We start from the raw sequence: 8,985 nt of genomic DNA on the forward strand, positions 1-8,985 counted from the left end.
TTGTATTTCTGTTCCCTTTCTCTTGCAACATTTTCAATCCAAAATCTGAGATTCTAACAAAAAGTCAGTTTTAAAGGGTTTTCTTTGGTTTTCAACTCTGCTAGTAATGAAGATTTTTTTTCAATCCTGTTAAATATTTGGAGGAAGTTACTACATTAAATGACTAATTTTATTTATTCATTTATTTATATTTTGTTTTGTTTGTAGCCATTCCTATATATAAACCATATATTCTGTCTTTAAGTCCAAATGTGGACACAGATTTACCAGGGAAGAACCTCTACACAAGTTTCTTTTAGTCTGTAAGGAGTATTTTATATGACATCTCAAATATCTTTTGAAAATATTCTTTTTTTTTCTTCTTTGACAAAATACCTGTGAAAAATGTTACAAATAAGAGTGAACCTTGCAGATACATGTATTCATGCTGAAATTCATGGTGAAATTTGAAACAGCAACTGAAACATTAATTACATTTTTGTTTATCAGTATTACATACTATAAACTATTAAAAAATTAACAGTATAAGTACTGTTGATAAATGTGGAATTGACATTGATATTAGAGAAAATTCATGAAAATTGTTGCTGACATAGTCTTCACTCACTACATGATCTGGATATGTCTATGATGCTCTGTAGAGCACTCCTGGAATACAGAATCTAACTAACTCCTACCTGTCTTTAAGTTTTGAGGCTACTAACAGTCCTTGTCAATATCTCATGACATGAACTGTTGCCTCCACTCAGATGGCTATCCTTTTCTTTCCAGAGTTTTCCTTTGACTAACAAAACAGTTTTATTCTTTTACTGTAAGATTGTCTGAACTAGCAATAATGTCATCTCTACCTGTAACAGTGATCTAGAAAATGATCTGCTTATAACTGCTGTCATTTGGCCCTGCTATCCTACCTTTGCTCCATGCATAGGTATCGTAGCACCTACCAACTGTAAAATCCCACACTGCAGATCCATGCTTACAGTGTCGTCAGGAGCAACTGTGCTATGAAATATTTTACCTTCATTTTTCATCAGAGGCCTAAAAAAAAGAGCTTCTTATTTCTTCAGTTACCAATCAACACAATTCCTTTCATGGCTCCTGCCTCATTTGCCACCTCTCCAATCAGCAACCAATAGCTGTTCTTGTCTCTCTAATCATTGCTCACAACAATATCTCAACTGATTTTAATTTGAGCACAGTCCTGGTGATAGTACAGAAATTGCTTTCCTTCATCTAGCTAACAACATCCTTGTTCTTTTCTCCTTTCCTTCTAGACTCTGACTGACCTTTTAACTTTTTGGACTGATACATGCTTTTGCCTCAGTTCCACAGGTATTTTTTGTTCTATTTTCCCACAATTATAACTTTCCTTTAATAAAAAATGGTTAAACAGAAAGAACAACAACAGAGAAAACATGATTTTTCCTTTTTTTTTTTTTTTTTAATTATTATTTTTTTAAGGCCTTTAGCTACAGAATTGTCTTTGTCAAATTCTGTCACTTGCTTTCTTTATTTATTAGTAACATTCCCTTTACATCATCTTGAATACAATCCACTAAAGAAATCACTGTAGTCTTTAGGATCTCATCCTATTTCTTAAGGTCCATTTCACCTGTTATAGATGTCTTTTGTACAGATGTCTTCAGTTTCGGTTCTTATCTGTTTCCTGTTTCTGGGCATGTCTAGGATGAGTATTTATGATATCCTTGTCCCACCCCACACCCCATAAAAGACAGAAAGCCACATATATTGTTCCTTAATAGGTGAAGAACATATATATTTAGCCTTTTTACCTGTAGGAAAGTGAGATGTAGAATTCCAGACTGAAGGCAGCCTTCTTACCTTCTTTTGCATTCAGTCATTCCTAAGAGAAAATTTATGCTGAATTTATTTATTTTAATTTATTTTTGACATATTTCTTCATAATTTCTTCATTTGAAGGTCTCTTCCATTAAGGACATCCACTGTATAATCCAATTTAAGAAGATCTGACTAACCAGGAGTAGAAGCCAATTTTGTCTGGATTCCCTAATCATCAGACTAATCTCACATGATGGGAATAAGAGTTTACGTGACTCAGTCAACATCAGTGATGATTATCTTCTGCTGAGACTGTTGCGGGGAATAATTTACAGTGTATCAAGCCATGGAAAGAGAGAATAACCTAGATCAAAAATAAGGATTTGATAAATTTCCACTTTAATTTCTGTTCTTGATCATACAGTGGGATTCAGTGCTCAGAGTGAGATTTGCCTTCCCACATAGGACCTGAAGATAGCTAAGACATTTGTAATTAAATCCAGAAAATCTCTTCTGCCCTCCACCCCCCAGGAGCTATCTTGACGTAAGCTTGGGAATCACTGAAGACAGGTGTATATCTAACAGCCTAACCTTCTCCTGCTGACTGAAAGTTCTTCGGAAGATGCCTCCAGACCCTTATGATCACTTATACAATACGTTTCCTACAAGGTAAGTTGCTTACTTACAACTCATCTTTCAAAGAACGAGACAGGAATCACCACTGTGATAATTAGATTAATGCCATAGTTTTCTATTTTTGTAGGACTGTTGAACAGACATTTATGAATTGTGAATACTACAGGTTCAGGAGTTTGTTTATTATTATTATTATTATTATTATTATTATTATTATTATTATTATTATTATTCTCAGCCTGAAAGAGCCAAACCCACATCTCTCTTCCTTTTCTTCTTGCTTTTATATTGAGTAAGTTTAACAAGACACTCTCCCTTTCATGCTGAATGTCCCTAAAGGAAAGTTTAAAGATCTGTTGAGACAGAAATAGAAAATTATGAGGAGTAGTCCCATCCTGTAGACCATGTACTTGAGGTACTTGTCTGGTAGGTTAAAAAGTTTACCAGCTTTATCACGTAAATATATAGAGATTAATTTTGGCACTGCCAAAAAACCAAAGAATTTGTTATAAAGGGCTACAATCCCCAGTGAACAAAATACTAATGGTCTAGTCATTAACTTGTCATACCTGTTTCACCTTGCCATTCCCATGTTGCAAAGAAAATTAGGAAGAATTTGTATGTTTCTGTACTATTTGGGAAAAGGGTGATTGTCCTGGGGATCTCTGATTTAGAGGTTATGGTTGCTTTTCTCTGGAGATACTGGATGTGGAACACCTAAGAATTAAATATATCTGATTAAATACAGGAATGTGCAAGATAGAGCGAATCATCTAGCAGAAATGAGCATTTCTAAGGAGCAGTTCAAAGCACTATTCCAAGCTAGAAGTCTAAAACAGGTCAGGTGTATTGCACCCTAAATAAGTGTTTTTCTCTCATTTGCTATAAAGGGAAACAGATGTAGGTACCTACACTGTAGCATGTTTAAAGTAGAATCTGTGTCATCATACTTACCCAAACAGCTGCTAACTGTTAATTCAAGGTACATACATTTCTCTGGATTGCTAATTATAATTACTATATACTGGCCATGTTACGTGACTGGTCACTTGATATCTATGTCTGTTGTTTGAAGGGGTGAAATGAGCTTCTTTTTTCTAATTAAAAGAAAGAAAGAAAAAAAACAGACAGCTAATAAAAAGTATTAAAAATAACCAGTTAAAAAATCATGCACTCCAAAACTCAAAATATCATTGGGATTTGTGAAAATATTTGCTAAATTCTGTTAGCTGTGTACTCAAGCAAGGAGCAATGTGCATTGAGAGCAAAAAACAAAGTAAGCTCATTACACTTTTCTTGCTCCCTATTCTCCTATTCTAATATTTATATGATATTACAAGATATGCCTGGTGACTTTGATGCTACAATTCTGATATAAACTTTGAAACTTCTAAATAACTATATCAATAGAAAATCAGTGAGAAATTACAAACACAAAATCTGTTTTATATTTATATTTTTTTCTATATTTATATCCAAGAGCAACGTAGAAAGCAACCTTATCTAACAGAAGACAAGCCACTAGAAGGATGGTTAAAGCTATACCTAGGAGAACAGTATCTTCTCTTTTTGCTATAGTTTGATAACCCTTTTCAATATATTAGAAGGAAAAAAATCTGGTCCCTGGTTTTGTAAATACAGATTGAAGCAATATGAATTTGACACAGCTCAGGAACATATCCAAAAGTGAACTTCAACAATGCTTAATTTCTATCCATTCCTGGGGCTTCTAAGGTGTTAGTTATTGATAAGACCAGGGAGACTGACGGCTGTTTTAGAAATAAATTTGCTCCTAGTCTCAATGGGGTTTTAATGAACAGAGTTCACTGCAATGAAAGGATACCAAAGCTAATCTGAACCTCGTTACTAGAGGAATAGCTAGGAATACCTAGTTTCCACATCACACACCTGTTCAGATCTTACCACAGTTCCTATTTCTCCACTCACTTTTTTTTTGTTGTTGTTTGTTTTTGTTTTTGTTTTTTTCTTGGTGGGAATCAGAACTTGAAGCTCTCTCTCATTGTGGTAGTGCAGGGTAGTGGATGGGAGATGGGGAGCTGTATGAGTCCCAAACCAACAGGGAGTGTGAACAGCTTGTATGTACATCCAGACCTGGGAATTAAGAAAAGTTCCCAGGTAGTATAGTATAGTATAGTATAGTATAGTATAGTATACATGGACTGTGAATATGTCTACAAGTCATCGCCATCCTCAGCGTGAGCCTGAGTCTATGTTGGCTTTATGTCCCACTTCACTCACAGGCCAAAAAATAAACATCATAAGTCCAGATTATATATCTTTCTATCCAGGGTTTCAAGGCCTCTGTTGCATAGATTGACTTAGATAATTTCCTTACCGTACTGGGTCGGGCTGGGATGTTAACTTTCCCTGCAGCAGCCCATACAGTGCTGTGCTCTGCACTCGTAGGTAAAACAGCAATGGTATCACATCAGTGTTGTGTCTGCTGCTGAGCAGTGCTGGCACAGCATCAGGACTCTCTCTAGCCCCCTTAGGGGTGGGCAAAAATGTGAGAAAAGAAACATCACCAGGGCAGCTGACCTAAACCAACCAAAGGGATATTCCATACCATATGTCACACTCAGCAATAAAAGGTGGAAAAAAGAGGAAGAGGGGAGGGGTGGGCTCTCGTGAAAAACGTCTGTTCTCCTCCTGAACACCGGCTATGTGCGTTGAGGCCCTGCTGCAAGGACGTGGTCAAGCATCACTCATTTGTGGGAAGTAGAAAGTAATTTCTTTCCTCTGCACTTCCACATAGCCTTTAATTGTTTTGTTTAGTTTTCCCTTTCCCCCTCCCTTTTCCCCTTTCCTTTTTTTCCCTTTAGTTAAATTGTTAATTGTTTAGTTAAATTGTTTAGTTAAATTGTTTAATTCATAATAATCTTTCCTTAATAATTATTTTTTTCCTTCCCTTTAATTAAATCATCCTTATCTCAGCCCGTGAGTTGTTCTTTCCTTTTCTTCTTCCCCTCCTCATCTAAGGAGGAGGAGTGAGAAAGTGGTTGTGGTGTTCAGCTGCCTAGCACGGTAAAACCACCACAGTCCTGATTTTTTATTTTTTTTTATTTGACATTATGATAGAAGGTAGTAAAAGAGAAGCCTCTATTTATCTGGTCATAGCCATGACGTTGCAACTCTTCAGGTTGCAAGACCAGAGTCTACTGCAACTTATTTGAGTTTGTTGCTGCTTATCCATTAGACTCACAAGCAAGGCTTAATAAGGTCTGAGTCAAAGATCAAGGCTTATTTATGCCAGTATACTCACTCAGACAATACAATTTGTGTGATTTTTATACCTTTCCTTTTCACTTTTCCACTATAAGATCTTGATGTATTACATTATAGATCAGATGTTGGAACTTATATAATATTTTATAAAATATATCTTCATCTCCTTCTAATAAATTAAATTGATGTAATCAGCACAACACTTAATAAAACACAGTAATTGTGGTAATCAAAGCACACCTTTGAAACAGTCCAGTACAATTACCTCTGCACAATAGTCTTTTCATGGAAGTACAGTAATTATCAAACAGAAATATGTGTTCATTATTCTAATCCAATTACCTTTCAACAGTTGGAACAGTGACTGCTTCTCTCTCTGATTTCTAAATTTTAACTTTGTTCTAAATTCAGTAAAAACCACAAGTCTTCCTTATTCTAAGTACTTTTGGCTTCAGGACTGATGATAGTCAGAAATTATAACTGAAGTTTTTGAAAGTTTTTCAGGGTAACTAAGAGGGTTGTCTGAGTCATTGGTTAAATAGCAAGATACACTTCTTCTAAAACAGCAAGATGCTTCTAGCCTATATCAATATTACAGAAATTACATGCAGCAAACTGATTTTCCTAGCAAGAATAGATAACCTTCTTACATTCTGAATGTTCTTTTCAAATTCTGTATACTTACTTCAGGAGTAATTTAAATAAAGAAGCTATATAAAGGCACATGTGTTTAGATAAAACACCACTCTAAAAACACATTTATAACAACTATCATGAAGGTAGCAGAAAAAAAAATCATTCAGATCTGTAAAACTGCAATAATATTCAGTTATGAAACAGAAAGAAAATGAGTATATATTTTTATATATGCATATACAACAAATGTAACACAATATGTCATGATACAATATATAAAAACATACTGTAATGGCTTCTGTCCTATATCACCTCAGAATTGTGAATCTTAGAACTGCTAAGAATTACAACCTTTGATGAATGTCACATGAATCCTTGACAGAAAGTAGGAGAGAATGATAAATTTATTTATTTATTTTAGGTTCTAATATCTGTCACTACATTTTGTGAAATGAGTAATAATTCAGAATAGTTACACTTGTTAACTTAAAACTACTAACCTTTTTTTTTTTTTAGTGTCAGTCATAGCTAGAAGATCATGAGCTGAATAAACAGTAGATAGACCTCATATGATTACAAATGATTCAAGTAATTCTATTTTACATTGTGTAGGAGAAAATATCTGTTATCTCAGGCTAGGACAGAAGAATGGATTTAGCCATTGTAAATTGAAGAGGATCACATCCTAAAATCTGCAAACCGAAGGTGCAATTCTAAAAAGGGTTTAGCCCCTTTTTACTGGGGTAAATATATCATTGGATGAATGAGGCATACATTTATCATGAATAAAACCACCTATCTTTAGATGCAGAGTCAACGTGTTTCTGAGTATCTGAAACTGCCTGCCCATCAGCATGCTGCCGTCATAGTTTGTTTTTTGAATTTGCCTTTCTCTTTATATATTCATTGCCTTAGTCCATGATGATTCTCTTCTGAAAACACAAGATAAACACCTCTGGTCAGGGGTATATTTCAACAAAGCAAACAACCTTCACTTCTGAAAAACTGTCTTGAACATAGAAAGTAGAAAATAAAGATTATGTTTTTTCCACATTACACAAAAGTTTCAAGTATAAAAATGACATCTTGCAAGTGAAGGTGCAGTGTTGCCTTTACGAGTGTTAATTGAACTGTGCAGTATACAAAAGAGAACATCACTAATTATAACAGTTATTAAATAGTTGTATATAATTAGTTATTAAATAGTAGTATATAATTATGTGTAAGATAAAGACAATTGTTTATGTCCAAGGCTAATAGATTAATACTTTTCTTACTTTTTTTTTTTTTTTTTTAGGAACATTCTGCAAAGACTCTCTTGTTCTAATTCAGTAGTTCAAGGGTGAAGTTCAGGACAGTGGCTCTGCTTGAAGCCAATACACTGATAAAATGCTCAAAGTATAAGATATGTGTTGGCTTGTGCCAGTCATCAGGACAAAAGGAGAATTTTATCCCAAATGCTATTTATCTAGAGAGCCTCAGTCTAGAAATACCACTAAATTATATAGCTGGTTGCTGTTATTGGAAATGGTTTTAGTATTGTGATGCCACCAAAGAGCTACAGTTCACAACCAACTTCAGTATTACATATTCAGCATTTACTTATTGTTAGTTGTTGTTTATTAAATAATTAATTGCTGAAAAGTGCAGTGGTTTGACATTCAAATGACATTTCTGAAGATATTTGTCAGACATGTAGCTTATATTTTATTGTATTTCCTTTGCTGCGAAACATGTGGTTCTATGTTTTCCAGACATTTCAGTAGACTTTTATTGGTAATTTCTTCTCTAGTCTGGACAGGTTTGCTGTTTTTATTGCCAGTTACAATTTACAGCAACAAGTCTGCAATATTTTTCTACTTGAACTTGGTGGACCACATCATGTCCTGGTTACATGTGTCTGACCCCAAGAACTTTTTTTCAGTAACCCAGCAGGAGATGTAATACACAAATCTGCAGTTACGTGCAGTTTGGTTTTATTTGTTATGATTTATAATGACATCTGTAGTTTAATGATATCTCAGCTCCTTGGTAATCATTTTCTTCACTGACTTCTCATCCCTCATTAACATTTGTCTCTGTTCTGTCTTTCTTATGGTTGTTTGCATGTAATTCAGAATATTTGAAAATCTATTTAGTTTGTTTTATACGACATCCTACATTTAAACAGACCTGATTCAAGGGTTCTGCAGACCTTTAGACAGTTTTCTATTATGATATGCCCACTCAAGAAAAATCCAAGGGTTAAAAGAATCTGTCAGTCAGCAAAATATTTGAGAAACAAGACACTGGCAATAGTTCAACTATATGAAGAAATATTCTTTTATTAGTCCCAGGTGCTTTAAAATGATTGAAAGACATACAAATATTAACTATAAAATAGTGTTTCAGGCAGTTGTTGATTAGTAGCTGTTTAGTTTTTAATCACTGTCATTTCATCTTGAATTGACCATGAATGATTCACTGTAAGCCATAATGATTTCCATTGCCAGTGTTGTGCAAACAATCAATCTTGTGATCAGGATTATGCTACTTAGGAGCTAGAAAGCATTCAGGAGCTTTGTATACATTGTATTTCAAATATATATGTAAGTATGTAAGCAGACATACTGTGCTTAGTAATATTAAAAGGATTTTCATTATATTGTATATGGATTTTGAGGCATT

The sequence above is a fragment of the Anser anser genome (genome assembly GCF_964211835.1).
Source record: "Anser anser genome assembly, chromosome: 1".
Taxonomy (NCBI): Eukaryota; Metazoa; Chordata; class Aves; order Anseriformes; family Anatidae; genus Anser; species Anser anser.